General features: G+C 39.1%; 1 long non-coding RNA gene across 3 annotated transcripts; it reads left to right on the top strand.

The window, feature by feature from the left end:
* The first annotated feature begins 128 nt into the window (after positions 1-128).
* On the top strand, positions 129-20278 carry LOC117310034 (uncharacterized). 3 transcript variants are annotated; one of them, XR_004524301.2, is made up of 7 exons: positions 129-1493; positions 1653-1832; positions 1917-2042; positions 5094-5292; positions 14539-14682; positions 16656-16975; positions 18947-20278. It is a non-coding gene; the product is annotated as an uncharacterized lncRNA (long non-coding RNA). The 3 variants fall into 3 exon arrangements; XR_004524300.2 differs by having other exon boundaries at positions 129-1832; positions 18947-20277; XR_004524302.2 differs by lacking the exon at positions 1917-2042 and having other exon boundaries at positions 129-1832; positions 18947-20277.
* The last annotated feature ends 259 nt before the right edge of the window (positions 20279-20537 follow it).

Raw genomic sequence — 20537 nt, 5'->3', positions numbered from 1 at the left:
CCCTCCCTCCCTCCCTCCCTCCCTTCCTCCCTTCCTTCCTTCCTCCCTCCCTCCCTCCCTCCCTCCCTCCCTTCCTCCCTTCCTTCCTTCCTTCCTCCCTCCCTCCCTCCCTTCCTCCCTCCCTTCCTTCTTTCCTTCCTCCCTTCCTTCCTCCCTCCCTTCCTTCCTTCCTTCCTTCCATCTTCTCTTGTACTGATTTCCTTTCTGTTGAGCTACCTTGGCACCAAATCTTGCATATGGGAAACTGTAAACTTCTAAAAGGCGGGGTTTGGTAAACCCCCTATAACATTTTGCATCACACTGTAAACAAATAATTTCTCAATACAAGTTTAAGGGGTACAGACTTAAAGAATCGGTGCTGAATGCCTTGTAATCTTAGCCCCGGTAAGACTGGTTCTCTTGACAGTCCTTGGAGCATCTCCCCAAGATATTTTCTCTGTGTTTTTGCAACGAGGGACAGTTTTTCGAGTCACGTATTTGCTGCTTCATCTGCTGCGGCTCCCTTTCTGTTGTGATCTCTGACCGCGGAGCTGACACATGCGGGCTCTCTCTCCTCTCTCTTACACAGTGCAGCATGTTGGTGCCCCATGTTTTATGTGCCGGCACCCCACTCCTAACATGTTCCTGGGTAACGCGGCTTCTGCTCGAGCGCCCTTGAGACCCACTTAGAGCATGTGCTTGGTTGATCTAAAACTTTCCAGTAACCCTTCTCTGCCTCGAATAGGAAATTACAGGAGAATGCTCTATTTCAGCATCACTTTGCAGTCATTCCACCTTTATGTCTTCCGGTCTTGCATCCCCAAATTGACCTTGTCCGCTGTAGCCGATTGTCCAGTGCTCTACAAAGGGGCTGCGTGCGTCCAGAACACGTCTCCAGAACTCTTCATTTTGTTTCGGGAGCGAGCATAGGTAATTCTGATTCCGGGTCAACTCCAGGGGTGTAAAATCTTCAAAGCTGTTGTCTGGTCTAAATATATTGGAAGGCGTTCACTTCTGAAGAGTACATCATCTCCGGAATGTGGGTCACTCTGTAAGCCTCTCTTGGAGCCGCTCTTAAAGGAATATTAGCAATGGTCTTCTAGATAGTCTCTCTCTGGATAATTGTTTTGTCACAGGTCATTTCTGAGCTACTTACTGTCACCACTATATGCACAGTATTAATCTAATTTTACTCCCTCAACTTGTGTGTATTCTCATCTTGCTCCGTCCCTTTCCCCTTTGTAATATAGACAAGCGTAAATCAACCAACGGGATCCTCATAAAAGCTTTCTCTAAACCTCAGATCAGTTCAGGGCCCTCTGTGGGTTTTTTGTTTTTTTCTGTTCAAGTAAATCCTGTGTATTTTCTTCCTGGAAATAATCACAATTGTAACAAAATAATGTACTGGATAATTGTTTAATGTCTGTCTTCCTCCACGTAACCCTCCACGCAGGCACGGGTCTTCTCTTATTCAACATGGGATTCCCAGCTCCTAGGCCATCGGCTTCAATATGGTAGGCATTCCATAGCGGCTGTTGAATTAACATTATCCTCTTACTTTACTAGTTTTACTGACTGCTCTTTGGCTGTTATTTTAATTCTAAGAATGCAATCCTTTGGCCACCAAACTGATAGAGAAGTCTGCTTGGCTGATAAGCTCGCTCTCCCCATAGGCAAATCTACATGTGAATTAAGCCTTTGAAATACAAATTGCTATGGAAACAGCCCCGGGTTCAGTTTTGGAAGTGGAGGCTGAGGCTGCCCTTCTTCTGGTGGAGGGAGCTGGTCACAGACAAATCCTGGCTTCCTGGGCTCTCCAGCCCCCAGCATCCGCTAGTACCTTCGTTCTTCAGGTGGGTTATGGTACAATTGATTGTGATTAGAGCACTTAATCTATTCACTATAACAGATTAGCTTCCTGCTTGATTGTGTTACAGCTTCATCCATTTACTTTGTTTCGATTGTTGCTGGAAATATACGGATACAATCAAGTTTCTGCCATTGTCAAATTCCTCAGGGTGTTTCTAAATTTCTCCACATAATCTTTCTGACTATTCCTTAAGGTATGTCATTTCCACAGATAACTAATCTCATCCATTACCTTTTTGAATCTTCCTGATTTTATTCTTGGAGGACAACTTTATCTCAAACTCCCCGGCAGGGGGTGGGGTGGGGGAGGGGCTCTCCTGTCCTCCCCTGGACTAACCACACGTGGCAGATAACTGGGGGGGGGCGGGAGGCTTGTGGAGACCACCAACCACTCTCCTCTTGCTCCCTTGCCTACTGCCTGCCCCTAAGTTATTACTCTCTTCACCTGAAGGAGTGGCCACGGCACACGCATCTTAGAGGGCAATAAATGTTTAGCACACCCTTGGCTACCTCACTAACAGATTTCATGACATCTGCATTTTGAACCTGTGTGTCCAAGTCATACAGCAGTAGAGCACCATGGAATAAGCAAAACATGCTTTTGAGGAGCTAAAGTGCAGCTCCCCAAGTCTAGGCACTAAATTTCCACAACTTATTTTTGGGGTGAACTCCTGCCATCGTAAAAATGAGGATCAGATTCTCAGCCTGTTTACTCTGTGCATTATTTTCATTATAAATGTCTATTATTCCAGACTTCGGGAGACCAAAGCAGAAATAAGAGTTAGGGAGAGAGGTTGCTTCTTGGTACCCACACTGATAAAGGCAAGAAGACACAGAGAAATGCAGGAAACCACAAAAAGCAGAGATCAAGAATTCAAAATGTTAAGGGGGCTTACTGTCTCATTCAGTTGTAAAGTCAACCCTTTATTACAGCCTCGAATAGGAATCTAGGTTCATAATGATGACACTGAGGAATCAATTCGGTAAACACGTAATGGCAGATGCCCTATATGCAGCGTAACGTTTTATATTCAGTTCCCATCCACTTTCTAGCACAGACTGTAGGAATTCAACTGCTATATGTTGAATAATACTGTGAGAGTAAACTTCACAGAAACACAATGGAGATTACGTACATTGTATTGCGATTTTTTTTTTTATGGGACCATTTCAAGAGTAGAGTATAAGAAAGTTTAAAAGATATCAAGAATAAACCAAGTGAGCTGGTAACTGAGAGTTTTTTTTAAAAAAAAGGATGAAAAAGCCTTGAGGTATAATCTTTAATGATTATAGGAAAAGGTCGAGAATATAGAGCTTTGAAAAATGCAGAGCTAACGGTGTAGCAGCAGAATCCTAGATCTTCTGAAACTCACAGATTAAAGATTTAAGAGGGCTGTAAATGAGGTAGAGGTAGTATTTGATATAGAAAATGATTAAGATATAAATAAGAATCTCAGCATAGGCAAGGCTCTGGTAAGGGCATGTATTAGACATGTTCAAGGGTGCATGACAGGTGAAAAGGCAGAGGGGAAGATGGTAGGTTCAGGTCAAGGATAACTTAACTACCTGGGGCCTTGGGAGCAAGGAGAAATTTTGGAGGAAAAAGAGCACAGCCAAACTGCTGTCTAGTATAACAAGAAAGTAGACTACATTCTTTAAAGAATGAAGAATGAATAGACATAAAAGTTCAGGAAGATAACAGAGTCAAACTAAAGAATAAAAGATGTAGATAGGTTAGGTCTGAGACAAGTATAATTGTGATTTTTTTTTTTTAAGATTTCCCCTGAGCTTTATTGAGGTATAATTGACAAATAAAAATTTTACATATTTGAGGTATACAATATGGTATTTGATATAATATACATATACAAATAGATTTTATTATGATCACTCCACAGATGAGAAAACAAGTTCAAGAATAATGTGTATATAAAGAATGTGAAAATGGGGCATTTCCAAAGTGAGTTATTTGAGCACCATGGCTGAGAACTACTTGGATGACTCTCTTACATCTAAGGTTATGATATGAGTACTGGGTAGCTGGAGAGTAGGAGAGATTTGGGGAGACCAGTATAATTGTTAAATACTGTCATCAGAATTATACTGGGAGACCCAAATTCAGGCTTAATTGCTCTCATGGAGGAAGTATTTAATGAGTTAAGACTGAGGAAGTGTTTCGAAAATTATAGAAAAATGCACCAAAAAAGAGAGTTGTGCATTGAAAAGAAGGGCATTCGTAAGATGGCCAAGCAGCATCTTGTTACTGGTGGCTCATCACAACGTTAAAGTGTCGGTGACTGTGCTTTTAGTAAGTACGTTCCCTTTACTCTTCTAATTAAAATGTGTTCACGACAGGGCATGATACTTAAGAACTTTGACAACATTTTGAGAATACGCTGCATTCACTCTGGCCTTACCAACTAGAATTATTTTTCCAGATGTTTTCGTTAATTATAAAAATGGAAATTATTGCACTTGGTGCCTTACAGTAAATACTCAAGCGACCGGAGCTGTAAAATATAACCTGGCAGTTTAAGTGATTTATGACAACAGCGCAATGCTTGAGACATTTCTATTAACTGAAACCTTGAACTATCTCAAGTAAAATATTTAAAGGAATGAAGATGTTTTAGACTAAAGAAAACCAAAGCACTTATCGTTGAGAAGGATAGATTCTTCTCCTTCCCTTCTCCACACAAATATCATCAAAATGTTACCGAACTCAGGTTTGGCTACTGGCCACTCAAAAGCCAATAATTCGAGAAGCAAGTGTCAGTAGAAAGGAAAGGTGCTTTAATCAGAGAAGCCGGCAACCTGAGGAGAAGGTGGTGGATTCATGTCCCGAGACGAACTCCAAAGTCTTAATTGATGATCAGAAAATCTCTTATAAGGAATAAGTTGGAAAAGAAACCTTTATTTTGATCAGGTCGTTTCATAAAATTTTATTATGTCACAATAATGCTATTAATTCAGGTATTCAAGACCACTGGTAATAAATTCATTGAACGTCCTGCTATGTTACAAAGTTAAAGTGTTGGTAGCTTTTTGGGTCCATGATAGTGCCTTCAGCGTCGCCTTTCTCAGAAAAATATTTGATGGACAATATTGACCTCTTGGAACTCGATGTATTTCCAATATCTGAGGCCAATTTGAAATTATTTTCCCCCAAATGGGGTTACAGAATGAAGAAGTCCATGTCAGTTAGCAAATTTCTTGAAAGCTGACTTTGTATATCTGTCCCTCAGGAACTGGAGTGAATGTCCTTTTCCTAGAGGCCATAAAGGCAGCCTCCACACATCCAATGCCAGGTGACGATGGTGCATGAATATGACTAGCACAGAAGGGTCGGAAGCAAAGCTATAAATGAGAAGTCAGGGAGACGTTGCCTTCGTTCTGAGAGGAGAACGTTCTGAGAAGGAGAACTCTTCAGCTGTGCCTGAGAATGTGAGTACTCCCGCTGAATGAAGACGTGTTTAGTCAAGGAGAGAGGGCTGTGTGTGTGTGTGTGTGTTTCCTACTCAGCTCTTTTATTTTTCAAGAGTAGTCTCTGATAACTTACTTTGGCATTCTCTCCAGGAGAGCACAGTTTCGGTGTCAATATCAAGCTGGTTGCTTTTTGCTCTGCTGTGAATAGCAGCCCTGACCAATCTATTTCAAAGGACAACACTCCAGGCGTAACACACAATGCAAGTGTAACATGGCAATTTGATTTTCAAGGAGCACTTCATAGGAAGCAGGGTTAAACAAGCAGCAAGCCAGTCAGCTCTTGAAAATGTATCAAACCCAGTGAAGAATCCCAGAGTAAAGGAACACGCTCAGCCTTCTGCAAAACCGATCGTATCCCAAAGGTGGAAACTTGTCTTATTCTCGGTAATCTTGAGCTCACCTCCCGAAGTCTTTGCCCTTCCTGGAGCATGGTTTGGTGCTCTGAGACCCCAGGCTGAGGGGCCTCAAACTCCACTCGAGAGCTCCATGGCCAGTTTCTCTTTCCCGCTCCCAGAGATGTCTAACCCGTGAACATACATCATATAACACATTCAAGACCGACACAATAAATAGAACTGAATGGATGTATTCAGAGAGCCTCATACAGAGAGTAAAATCCTAAAAATGAGACAGGCTATCTTAAATTATCACAAAGAATTTGGGGGCAGGAAGAACCTCACCAGAGCAAAGCAGGACTTAATTTCTGATGCTCTTCCTCCAGGCCTCCCAACCCCTTAAACAACCATGGGGTGTATGTATCAGTAGCAGTCACCCCAAGACAAACTCTTAGAGTGAATTCTGACTCCTTGCCTTAAAAATCAGAATAATTTCTTCTAGAGCAGTCAGAATGTTTGCATCTTCCTTTCCACAGATCCGAATCAAAGCTCGGGTTCAGGTCTCAGTCTTCTCGTGCCTGAATCGCTGTCATTTTCTCTACCATGAAAGCCATCTCTCTGGTCTGTCACTTTCCCTTGACAATGTCACATGGTTCCTCAACACTCTCCTGGCTTCTCTGGGATTTTAGTATCGGTCAGAGCAGTCGTCTGACCGGGCTTTGTTACCTGCCTCTGGTTTAGGGCAGCAGTTCTCAAATATTTTGTTCTCAGGACCACTTACACACGGTTAAAAATTTCTGAGAACCACAATGTAGGTAGGTGCGTGTTACATCTATCAATATTCACCGTATTAAAACTTAAAATGGAGACATTATAAACATCTATTTATTAAGTAAAAAATAATAAACCCATTACATGTTAACATAAAATATTTTGTGAAAAATAACTAGATTTTTCAAAACAAACACATATTTAGTGAGAAGAGTGATGTATCACTTTACATTTTTGCAAAGCTCTTTAATGGCTGGCTTAGAGAAAGAGTGCTGGATTCTTGTTTCTCTTTCTGAATTCCATGTTGCAATGTGTTCTTTTAATTGAAGTTCCAGAAGAAACTGTGGCCTCACACAGCTGTGTCCTTGGAAAAGGGAGGGGAAGAGTATTTTAATTGTCTCATCAGCTAACTTGGGATTTTCTTCTTTGATACAACACCAAATCTTGACAAGTGATAATTTCTTAAATGCTATGTGCAACATAGGAATTGATACCATATCAGTGAACTTCTTTTACTCTATCACATTGAAATCCATTGGCTTATCTTGTACTTGAAAGCATCTTTTACCCATGTGTGCTATTGCAACGTCATGCATTGGTCATCTGGAAAATACTGAGTAGCTGATCTATGGAGCTCCTACAAATAGTTATGATTTCATTATACAATACCAAGAAGTAATATTTATTATTGTAACTACCGATCTCATAAGAAAAGTCAGGTACCTGTGAGATGCTGTTAAATCTCACTGTTGTGAAGGTAAGTATTCCAAAATGTAATTTTCACGTAAAAATTCAAGTTTTATCACTGATGACACCTACTGATGGTTGTTTTCCTTTGATGTACCAGGCTTGCTTTATTCATTTTCAATATAATGTCTGCCAAATACCCAAATCTGTGTAACTATAGCTTACCTATTAATCATTTGTTCAAATAAAACATCTTTTACAAAAACATTGGCTAATTTTAGCTTACAATTCAAACAATCACAATGTTTTCCTCATGACAACATCATACTTCACTACAGAGCTGGCATACTTTATGTGTAATCCCCATTTTGTCACACAGAACGTTAAAAAAAACGTTTTCAAGGGTTGACATTTAATATAAATTAATACTGTTTTCTGCCTCATCAAGGACATTCTTAAGAGAAACTGGCTTTTTTTTTTAACCTCAAGCTTGTGATTGTGAAAAATAGGTTGACAGCTAGCATAGTTTGGTGCCACTGTCTTGATTCATACTAGTGTGGCAGCCGTTTTATCCATCGTTGCTTTTACACCATCATTGCTTTTACACCATCATTGCCAGTGTCAACACAGTGGAAAAGGCAAATGATGCCTGAATATTATTATGAAAAGTGTTATGACTTCATGGACCACGTGGGAATGTCTCAGGAACCCTCAGGGCCCATGCACCACACCTGAAGTGCTGGCCTAATACAGGGCATGCCCAACGCTGGCTGCATATTAAAAGAAGGGAAAGCTTTTAAAAATACCTATGCCCAGGTCCAAAGTCAGACCAATTAAGTCAGAACCATTGAGAGTGGGGCTCAGGCATCACTATGTTTTAAAAGCTTCCCAGGTGTTTCTACTGTCAGCAGAGTTGAGAAACTTCAGTCTGGTCTCAGTGGTATTTGAACCTGTTTTCAAGTCTTTGTTTCTTCTTTTCTCCTTTATTATTCTGACTTCTCCCACATTCTTTGATGTGCCAAGAACACTTACCAATCACTCTTCCAACTCATTCAAATCTTATATTCTTTAAAAAAACCTTTTCAGACTTTAAGTAAAGAAGGTGATAAAAATAAAACATTAATGAACTCATCACCTAGCTTGTGCAATTAATTGGTGATTTTTTTTTTTACTGTATTTCATTGCTTTTTATTAAAAGACAAATATCAAAATAAAAAGCTTACCTCCACTTTTTTCTTTAAAAAAAAAGTCAGGGGACTAGTTTAGAGTAAGTATCGATTTAACTCATTCTCTTGTAATTACTCCCATGACAGGGAATGATGGTCAAAAGGCTGTTCTCTCAGAATAAAAGTTTCTGAATCACAAAGAAGGGTACACTCCCCTCTCTGTACTATACCCAGAGAAGCACAAGGACGATTGTAAAACACGTCTAACAATGGATACATTTTTAAATGTTTTCTTCTTCGTTCATCACAGCACTTTATCTTGAAGCCGTTTGGTTTAGTGAGAATGTATTCTATTCTTTCCTTTGGGTTTTCAGATGATTATTGATTACTACATGAACTTGTTCTTGGGAAAGAATCCACAGTTTTGTTTTGTTTTGTTTTGTATTTTCTAATAAGCAAATAAAGAAAATCGTGTTGCAATTTATTAAATTCCTTCATATACATAACACTTTACTCGATTTTGAATTTCACTGGATAGACTACTCTGGCATCAGTGGATGAAGAGTTGAGCTTGTTGATATAAATTACATGATAGCTCTCTATAAGTGACAGAATTTCCTGATAAATATTAGGTCATAAATCAAAGGTTAACAGGATTATAAAAATAAATTTTCTGCTTATGACATCTTCTCCTATGCAAAAATATAAAACCCTTTTAAAGATAACATCGTTTTTTATGCTAACCCTCCCACATCTGAGCACACTATTTTCTCCTTCCTTAAAAAAATAAAAAAGGCCAAGAGAGTCTCAGATGACCAGTGACACCAAGGGAGCTAATGGCAAAAATCCATGAATCCAGCTTGTGGACCACAGGACACTAGCCCTCTAGCATGGTTGATAAAATTATTTACAAAATGTCATTTGAACACTTTATTAGATGGGAATCGGAGGGAAAAAATTATTTTTCTCCCTTCATATGGACTGTAGCTCTGAACGGTTATCAAATTGTCTGATATAACACTAAAGAGTGACTGATACTCAGAGTCTGAAAGAGAAGGAGAGAATTCCTCCAGGTCAGAAGAAGAGGATAATGCTTTTTTTAAGAGTCTATCAAGAGATTGATGAAGAGGAATTTCAGGCAGGCACAGGAAATGGCTAGAAATAAACGCCTCAAGCTTTGCTGGTCTTCCACCATCGCATTTCAGAGCTGGCACAGGGAAGAGCTTCACAGCCTGATTGACCGCGAAGCAGTTAATGTTCCCATTAAAACTTGCTAAATTAACTCTGTATGCTTGTGGACGAATAGCAAAAGGTCAGGCCTGAGGTTTCACTGGCTTAACAATATTCAATTTTCTTTTATTATCATTATTTTCACTCTCTTTTAAATTATCATTGTTTCAAATAAATTATTTAAACTATCAGTACATCAAATTTCTATGAAATGGGGAAGTAACATTAAACAAATCCAATCATGATGCTCCCTTCATGGGCCACATTTACGTTGAATTGAGGTCCTCTCTTTTCCTGCTGGACCACTGAGATGGGACTTCAAAGCAGTGTGCATGTGAGCTCCCTTCGCTTTTATCTGTGACAGCGCTAGTACCATTTGGGGACTATCTTGGGGGAAAAAAGTTACATCTGCATACAATTTTGTATCTTGTCTTTTCTTCCTTGCAGAGGGTTACCTAATGGATTCATTAACTTGTCAGATTATTTGGTTACTGTCTGTTTCAATCATTTCTACTAATTTTTCATCTCCACTTTTCCTGTTAACTGAGAAATTTTGATGTTTAGTTTGTTTGGCTTTCCTTACACTACGTATTTATTTGAAATATCCCGGCTTATTTCCATTTTTACAATCCCTTTTTCCCCTCCCTTCCCCTTCCTTTCCTGCTCCCTGGTTCTCATCGTTATTTCAAAATTATTGGGAAGGTTCATAGATCTCTAACTATTTTTCAATATTTACCATGTCCTAGGCATGGAGATATATAGATATAGACATAGATATAGATATCTTTTTCATTTTCACAATCATACTTTGAGGTAGGAATTATCATTTCCCCCAGTTTGCAGATATCAACCTCAAGCTTAGAAAGAACAGGTGAATTGACCAAGATAGTAGGTGGCGGAGTCATAGGTGGAATGAGATTCTTAACTGCTCTGCCTATGATTCTGTCTCTAACCATAGCCACAGAGTGTCCTTTAAAAAAGGAAGTTATTAACTAATATAGATGATGTTAACCTCGAAAGAATTAAAATGTATTCCAAATTACAGAAGCTTCCCTTCATGATTCTTTACAGGACTATTATCTGGAGATTTATCCAAAGCCATCTTGAAGGCATTCATGTTTTTTATACTTAGCATCTCACAGAGTAGAATTTTCAGAAGTTTATTATTCATCCAATTAAGCTGCTTTTCCTTTTAGACCTTTAAAAGTTCTCCACTCATCACTCCTTTGAGCTTCATGGCATTTTTCTGAATTGCTGCCTTATCTGTGTTCACTCCCTTCCTTTCTTCTTATATTATTGGCATCTGTCATATCTCGTCTAAGCTTTGACTTTTCAGAGTCGTAATTCAGTCAGTCTGTTACTACACTGTTGTCTCTACTTCTTCTTGATGTCTCTAATTGCCCTCCTTCGGATCCTTTTCCCACTGGCTGTATTCTTCTGAAAGTACAGATCAAACAGATGTCACAAATTATTACTGATATGAAAGCTTTGCTTGGGAACTACTGTGAAGGATGGGTTGAAAAAGGGAGACGCATCTAAAAGTCACAAAGCTCTTGCAGTAATTAAGAGGTGATGAGGCCTTGCTGGGGGGGACGGGGATGGGTTATAAGAAAAGGAACTCAAGTTAATGAAAGGAATTTTGGTTAAGACACAGCTCTTGGCATTTGCCCACTAAACGGCCTTGGGCAAACACTGTAGGTCTTTGGGCCTTAATTCTTTTACTTCCAGGAAGAGAGCTGTAATGTCTACCTTACCCATTGTTTTGAGCATTAGAGGAAATATATTCATACAGATTTATAGGAAGTACTCCAGAAGTTGTACTTATTACAATCTTGATTTGGGACAATTAGGTTAAAAAGGGAGATATAGGGAATGAAGGAGAAAAAGAATGAAAAAGAACTCCAAGATGTTCATCCTGAGAGACTGGGATAATATTAGTACACCTTGAATTATTTCTGGCCTTCGAGATTTCTAGTTTGTTCCTAATCTGCCACAATATATGGGATTTTGGTTCTCATTTGGAAAAATAACCATCTTTGAAAAGATATATTTTTGATAATACTGGCTTATTATTTGCCAGGTAACTGTGCTATCTGTGAGTTTCTGTGTGTAAGAAGTTGGGAAAGAGGGGCAGTAACTGGTGGGAGAAAAAGAGTCAGAGTTAGGCAAAGGGGTAGGAGGAAGAAAGATGGGAGGTGGTTCTTTCTGATGCATAGCTTACACTTTTCCTGGGTTTGCTCCGGAGTATTTTTAAACAGTGTACAGATTTCCTGCTCATTATTGATTCTGCCTTATAGTACCTGTATTTTATCATGGTTTGTTTCCAAAAGCTGAGTAACCAAGTGATAGATGTTTTTCAAGTGTTTGCTCTCCAAGAAGACGTTGATTCCTATTATATCGTGGCTTAATTCACAAATGCTGCCAGCGAGGACTCCTATTTACTGCTCAGATTCAAGGCTGTAGCCATTTATCCTTCCCTAAATTATTCTTGCCCAATGGAGAAATTTCACCAATAGAGTAGTAGGGTAGTCTTACATTACAAACAATCACTGTGTTTTAAAATTTGCATTTCTCCCTGTTAGTACTCATACTCCTAGCTTAGAATGATTTATCCTTGTCAACTTTCTGTCATATGTTCCACTGCCATTTAAACAAAATAGTAGGTGGCCTAACACCAAGTACATACTTTCCACAGTAAGATTTCAATGCCGTGATGCCTTCTGCTCCCGCCCCCCCACCCCCCGCAATGCTATTCCTCCTTCCGTCTCTTGGTAGCCTTCCTAGTGATTTTGTAATCTGCATGCTCTCTATCCTCTTTCATCTTCCAAGCATCTGACATTCAAATTTTAGGCAGGCTTTCCTTTCACTTGCTAATGTGTTTTCATTAGGGCTTTTAACACAGGTGTTGAAGAATTTACACAGCCCAGTAGGGCTTTTCTATTTCCTCCCACAGTTCAATTGGCCAATGTAATAAACAATTTAGTCCTTCCTATTTTCCTTAAATACTCTATAAAATACTCTATAAAATTCCTTCATTACTCTCAACTGAGCCTTGGAAGCTAAAAATCTTACATCTCACATCTTTTTTATTTATTTATTTATTTTATTTTATTATTATTTTTTTAACATCTTTATTGGGGTATAATTGCTTTACAATGGTGTGTTAGTTTCTGCTTTATAACAAAGTGAATCAGTCATACATAAACATATGTTCCCATATGTCTTCCCTCTTGCGTCTCCCTCCCTCCCACCCTCCCTATCCCACCCCTCCAGGCTGTCACAAAGCACGGAGCCAATATCCCTGTGCCATGCGGCTGCTTCCCTCTAGCTATCTACCTTACTACGTTTGTTAGTGTGTATATGCCCATGACTCTCTCTCGCCCTGTCACAGCTCACCCTTCCCCTGTCACAGCTCACCCTTCCCCCTCCCCATAACCTCAAGTCCGTTCTCTAAGAGGTCTGCGTCTTTATTCCTGCTTTACCCCTAGGTTCTTCATGACATTTTTTTTTCTTAAATTCCATATATATGTGTTAGCATACGGTATTTGTCATTTTCTTTTTGACTTACTTCACTCTGTATGACAGACTCTAGGTCTATCCACCTCATTACAAATAGCTCAATTTCGTTTCTTTTTATGGCTGAGTAATATTCCATTGTATATATGTGCCACATCTTCTTTATCCATTCATCCGATGATGGGCACTTAGGTTGTTTCCATCTCCGGGCTATTGTAAATAGAGCTGCAATGAACATTTTGGTACATGACTCTTTTTGAATTTTGGTTTTCTCAGGGTATATGCCCAGTAGTGGGATTGCTGGGTCATATGGTAGTTCTATTTGTAGTTTTTTAAGGAACCTCCATACTGTTCTCCATAGTGGCTGAACACATCTTTTTTAAAAGTTGGCTTTCTGGAATTTTTTTTAAAATTTATTTATTTATTTTTGGCTGTGTCGTCCCTTTGTTGCAGTGCGCGGGCTTTCTCTAGTTGCTGTGAGCCGGGCTACTCTTCCTTGCGGTGCTTGGGCTTTTCATTGCAGTGGCTTCCCTTGTTGCGGAGCACGGGCTCTAGGCGCACGGGCTTCAGTAGTTGTGGCTCATGGGCTCTAGAGCGCAGGCTCAGTAGTTGTGGCACACAGGCTTAGTTGCTCTGCGGCATGTGGGATCTTCCCGGACCAGGGCTCGAACCCGTGTCCCCTGCATTGGCAGGCGGATTCTTAACCACTGCGCCACCAGGGAAGCCCTGGAATTTTTAATTCAAGAATTATTTCCCTGTATTTAATTGATTTTATCGGAGCTAATTTGAACCTTGTTTCAGGCAAAGTTCATCTTTCCTTAATTAGTACAGCAAGCACATATTTTTCCTGAATATGCTTGCCATTCATGCATTAAAACTTTTGGTTGCATTTATTTGGGTTGCATTTATTAAATGTTGTCTTAAGAAATACCATTCAGAAGTCTTGGATTTGATTCTTCAGTCTATTAACCAGAATGGACCATCAGCCTCTCCAGTGGCAGGGCACCTTCTTTGTGCCACTGAAATTCCTTCATTCAAATGCCTGCTGTTCCCCGTGTCTCCTCTGTGGTTGTCTGATACATTAGTATCTGGTAGGGAAATCACACCCTTCAGATTTTACAATTATTGTAATTTTAATCATTTGTGATTCCACAATTCGTTCTACTACATAACTTTATTTCAAAGTTCCCTTCCTTAACTAACACTGAAGCAATAACTAGAAGGTAAGCTATGTCAAAAATACCTGTGTTCTTCCTTGTCATCTGGAGGTCACCCTCACTACCCTATTTCCCCTGCAACCCTGAGAGATGATTGCATGCGCTTCTGATTCTCTCAATCAATCTCAGATTAAAAAAATAAAAAAAGCCTATCATGTCATTCTGAGATAAATATGTAAAACTCTAATGAAAAACTATTCAGGTATTCCTAAGTTTAAGACCATAGACCATAACCAACATAAAGCTTGATTTTTATAACTGAACTATTTTTGCTGCTATCAGAGCAAAAGTACCTTTGATGAGCATTCATGATTGTTGAAAATGGGGAAAGCAGAGACGGAAGCAGCAGCAGAAGACCTCTGAGAGACAAAGGTGCACCGAAACTACACCCACAGGAGCTGCCTGCAGAAATTTGCCTAAGTACAGGTAGGTGGGCTTGAGGATGTGCTTTTCAGTTTGTTTCTCCTTTCCTCTCCAGCCACTCCTCTGATCTACTTGGACAATTTGTTCTGAAAGGTCTGAATTGGATGTAGAGGAATATTAAAATTCATCAGATATCTGAACTAATCATCTTTGCATTTTCACTGTATAGATACATCCTGGGAGTAATTACTCATCTCTCACAATATACAGCATATTTTATTTTAATGAAACAATTAGAAATCAATGTAAAGAATTATTTAATATGAACACAGACCGTTACCAGAAATGCTGTAGGAATTCAGAAAAAGAAGACATTGCAAATAATTTTCACACACCAGTTAGGATGCTAGTGAGACACAAAGAAATGTGACTTTAGTGAGGTAGTTGTTCTAGGCATGGGAAAACCACTCAAGCAAAGGCACAGAGATGGGGTCTCCACGGCACATATTCAGAGGGCTGGAAGGAAGCCCACTTGATTTGATGGAGGCCGTAATTCGAGGACAGGAAGAAATTATATAATGGAAGGCAGCTTGACGTAAGATCTTGAATATGAAACGACGTGAGATGAGACCCAGTCATTCAAGGAACTAGATCTAACCCTACAGAAAAGGTACTGAAGAGTTTTAGTAGAGATGAGTTTTATAAAGTATAGTCTATGAGCAATATACTGTACAGAGTGAGATGGGAAAAGAATGAGAGCATTTGCAATAATTTGGTCATGAGGTTGATGGTAAAGGTCTAGGCTAGAGTGGCTATTCTGGTAATAAAAATAAAGAGATGTGAAGCACAGTGCAAGAGAAAAAGTCGACTGTACTTGGTGTCTGCAGGGGAGCCAAGAAGTTTGGGGAAAGAGAATGCTAAGGAAATAAGAGTTCCCAATATATTGTTTAATACATTTTTTTCCTTCATTCTCATTATAAATTCTATAGTTGGGGTAAAAATGAAATGAAAAAAAAATACACTAGATCCTCCTGGAGAACTGAATGTGATTAAAGGGTCAACAGTTTTTAGACATGGATCTGTTTTGATACTGTAACTCAAGATCTAACTGGTAAAACTTGATCAATGATCCTATTTACTTATATACTGAGTAGAATTTTTTGTGATTTGTATGTTAAAGACAAAACACAATGAACTTTAACAAGCGGGATTTCAAAATGTCATTAGTGTTAGTTCATTAGTTCTATTAAATGTTTTTTTACTTCAACGAGAAACAAAAGCAGTATTCTATTTTGCCTTTGCTGCATTAGTTTAGGACAGAGTCCTAGTTTTCTAATTTTTTTCCTCTAATGTTAAAACACAGGATCTGATTCCTTTTTGCACAACATTTGCTGTGATTGACTTTCTAACAAGGACCTCTGTGACTCTACTGCTCCTGGGATGAGGAGGTGTTTTAGATAGAGCCTTGGCTTGAGGAGGAATTATCTTGTTGCACAAAAGATTGGATTTCCTCAGAAAAAAAAATTTTTTTCTCTAAAATACTTTCCTGTTACTCAGTATCAGATACTTACCTCACTGGGCAAGAGGGGTTAATAGCCACCTGCTTGCTGTCTTATTATTTCCTGTCCATTTAAATATAGGCTGGAAACATATCCCTAGATCCATTGGTACCATCTTAACCAGCAGTAAGGAGGACACTACAAATGTTACTTCTATTCTGATTCTCCCCAAATCATGCACGAGTGCAGAGCTGCTTTAAAAACTGCTGTTTCTTTCTATTTATTCTTCTAAGCTTAATTGAACAAAGTGTACATTTAGGTATTGAAAATATTACGTATAAACACATTCTACATAGAGAGATTTCAAAACTTACGGATCTGCTTCACGACCTTCGAACTCCAGGAACTGTCTTATTTGGATGATGATAATATCAATAGTTAGCACTTACCATGTACCGGGGACCATTCTAAATATTTTTAACATGTTAACTCCTTTAATCCTCACAGTAACCCAATTTTATTATCCCCATTTTCCAGATGAGGAAACTGAAGCTTGTAGAAGTTAAATAACTTTCCCAAACAAAGTGGCAGAAGCAAGATTTTAAAGCCTGGCCTTTGTTTTCAAGAATCCTGAGCCCCTGGAGAAATTTATACCAGGGCAGGAGACCAGCGCCTCTGAGCACGAAGGAAAGAGCTGCAGAGATACCCGACTGTAATCGCAGAGTCCGCAACCTTGTCAAAGGCGCTGAGTGGCTCCGAAGCATGGAAGCTGACCCTCGGGGACCATGTGGGGCTGGAACATGAACGTGTTTGAGGCATCCAGAATCGGTGGAGCATCCCCGTGTGGTCAGTTCTGGGTGAGTCTCCACACACCCAAGGAACTTTGAGGACCTTGGAACAGAAGGACACCCATAGTTATTGAAATGGAATTCGCCACCAGACTGTCAGAGTGGGGCTCAGAGACTAATTTTGTCTTCAAGTAGACAACACTACTTAAGACACAGGGGTTTGTGGATTCAGACATATCCTCATTTGAGTAGAAACAACTTTAGAGCCACATACAATCCGCTTTTCCACCACCTGCTTGTAAAAGATCACCAAAATTATCAAGTGGAGCAAAAATCACATAGTTATTTAGGAAGCAGTGCATGTCTTACACCTTCCCAGCTCTTCCACATCATCATTTTCCTCAAAAGCTAGACTTTGAGGAATCAATCAGATTTATTTTTAAGTTGAAAATACCATATATTAACAACATTAAAAAGCAATAGAATATCTCCCAAGGGTACTAACTACCACAACGATAACTATATTTTCATATTATCTTTCACTTGCATGATTTCACATATTTGCCGTCACATCTTGTTGACGGTTCCATTTCTTTCTCAAAGCCCGTGAATGTTAATGCAGCAAATTATCTTCTAAACTTGAGAATAACAGAAAAGATATGATTTGCATGTTCTTCAATTCTTAGACTGATGCTCCCCTCCCCCCCTTTTTTTTAAACCACTACATGTTTTCTTTCCTGAAATACCTTGGGTTTTCCAGATAACCTGGGCTTTTGAAATAGCTCAGACCTATTCTGGCCAAATAACAAACCCAGCAGACTCCCCTTCCCCATTGTCATGGTGGCTCCTCCTCTGTTAGTAATTTGATGGAAAGAGTACTGGGGGAATCAGGCCCCAGTTCTAGTCCTCTCTCCATCTACCTTTAGGAGTTTGTGTGCAAATTAACCAACCTTATATAGTTAGCATTAAAATGTGACTGCAAATGGTGATTCTGTCTACCTTCCAAAGTTGTTGTGAGGATCATATTACCAAAATCTGATCAAAAACGTTTCAAAACTTTGACACAGAACATAGATGTAAACTGTTGCATAGGATAAAATTATTATCTTAAATGTAATTGCAATGGCTTTTCCCACCTATCATTTCTAAGCATTCAACTGAGTTGAAGAAATAATTGATACATGGAGTGGCCTGTCGTGTGTGGGTACCATTGTCTGAAAGATGTTGAACCAGCTACAGAGCATCCTGAGATAGGCAATATTATCATTCACTGCATAGCACCATTAGTTAGAGGGAATGCTTTAAATCCAACTAGGTGAGCTACTTTCTTTCTACTCGGTTTTAGAAAAAGGTACTGAACTGTCATCAAGAAAAAACTGATAACGATTATATAAACTTCACAGATGTTTACTCCATTATCCTTTTTGTCATTTATGCAGAGGTCATGTTTCCCTCACAAAAAAGCCCTGAGCTGACCACAGAGCAATAGGAGTTACTAAGAGCAAGAGATTTGTGATCTGTTTTCTTCCTCTTTTTGAAATTATCACTTTCTTCTGTAGTTAGTCTTTGTAGACCTGACTGATTTTAGAATGCCCTCCTCTTAATCAAAATTAAGAACATAAAACATTGAGCGTAAAAGCAAATTAAGCAGGTCTCTTACCTTAAAATTAGTTGATAAAAATCACCTAGAATTTATCTTACCTCTAAAGGAATGAATTGGATTAGTGGGTTTTTTTGTTTTTATTAGAAAATTAATCATAAACGTATGTGAGAGATATTTAGCTCAAATTAAATCAGAGGGTTGTACGTCAACTATATTTCAATAAAAATTAAAAAAAATTTCTCTTTAATGAAATCAGAGGGGAAAAGTGACCTTAGAGACAGTAGTGGTTAAAAATAAAAGGCCACAAATTATTTAACACTCCTGACATTGGAAAGAGCTTGCGACTGCTTTAACGAGTAGAGTATAGTAGAGGAGGCGCCGTGATTTCCCGAGCCACATCATGAAAGGTTGCGCCTTCTGCCTCATTCTTTTTCCAGGTGCTCTTTTTGAGGGAAGTCAGATCATGGAAGAGGTCCTGCTACACTGAGACAACACACATTGGAGGGGCATCTTTGGGAGCATCCAGAGACAGAGCCCCAGCTCCATTCCCAGCCAACAGCCAGTCTCCAGCGCAGCTACGTGAGTTACCCTCTGGGACATCTCGGCCAGCTGAGCCCCCAGAGGACTGCCGCCCTGGCTGACCTCCAGACCATGACTGCATCAGAGTCCCAGGTGAGATAAGCCTAGCCCAGCCCTGCCCAGACCCCTGACACACAAAGTCATGACAAAATAAAATGAAACGCCTCTAAGTTCGGGAATCATTTTTTACACAATAAGATTTACTAGAATGGTAGCCTTAAAATTAATTTATGTGACTCTTAGGTAGTTGGTAAGGCTAATGTACAATTTTCAAACAACCAAAGTTCCTACTCCTGGTTTTATCATTCACTAAGCCCGTGAGCTAGCCAAAGTGTCATTTTAATGCCTCGGTCCCTTTGTCTATAAAATGGGAATATTTCCTTAGAGTTATTTTAAAGTTTAAGTGAGAATACATGTAAAAATCTTTTCAGAAGGGAGCATGTGTAAAGCATGATCTTCATACTAAACTTAGCTAATAAGTAAAAATTATAATGCAAATGTCTTATAATAGAAATGCAATATTAGTTTTCCTTACAGATCAAATTTTCAGAGATATTTAAGATATTTTTCTTATTTTCCATAATAATGTTTATTGTTGGATTGAGGGAGTGAAAGAATACAAATTCAATCAAAGTACATAAAAGCATATGCCTATTTAGAGGTTCATTTTCTTCTCCCTTCTTGTTGTGATATTACTCTCCATGATGTATTATGGGTTTTAGGGGTCATTTGTATTCATCATAAAAATCTCCTTTGGTATTATTAGAGCTCACTGTGGGATGCTTAGGACTGTCTGAAAGTCATTCATCATTCAGAATTTATGATAAAACCACTGTTAGGCAGCTCCTAGACACTCTGTCATATTTACACTTCTGGAAAACAACATAGTGAAAGAACATTTAGGAAGTGACCTTGATGCTTTCATATTGGGATAAATATCATCAATGCTAGAACTTTTTAACATCAATTCTATCAAGAATCAACTGCTAAGATATCTGAAAAGCTACATTCCCACATTTTATTTCTGACTATTTCCCTCTGAGTGTAAATGAGCTGTTTCTAGCAAGCATGGTCCTTGATGTGACATTGGAGTGTACCTTCAAATCATTGACAATTACTAAGGTCTTTCAAGAGATGAAGGCTGCAATCTTCAGATTGTATTTCTGGGAATTATATACATACATATATATATATATATATATATATATATATATATATATATATATATATTTAGCCAGAATACCTTTTCTGTAGAAGGAGAAAAGTTGCTGTGCAAAGAAACTGAGCTGTCTCCTTGAATAAGCCTCATGGGTCTGAAAGTCTGCTTCGAAAGGGTGCCCAACTCACGGTGAGGCCAAAAAACCCTAAATATCGGAGTTTGGAGCAAAGAAAAGTTTATAGCAGGGCCAAGCAAGGAGAATGGGTGGCTCGTGGACCCCCAGAAAGCTC

The sequence above is a fragment of the Tursiops truncatus genome, chromosome 21 (genome assembly GCF_011762595.2).
Source record: "Tursiops truncatus isolate mTurTru1 chromosome 21, mTurTru1.mat.Y, whole genome shotgun sequence".
NCBI classification, from domain to species: Eukaryota; Metazoa; Chordata; class Mammalia; order Artiodactyla; family Delphinidae; genus Tursiops; species Tursiops truncatus.
This window is presented reverse-complemented; position numbering and strand designations above follow the sequence as displayed.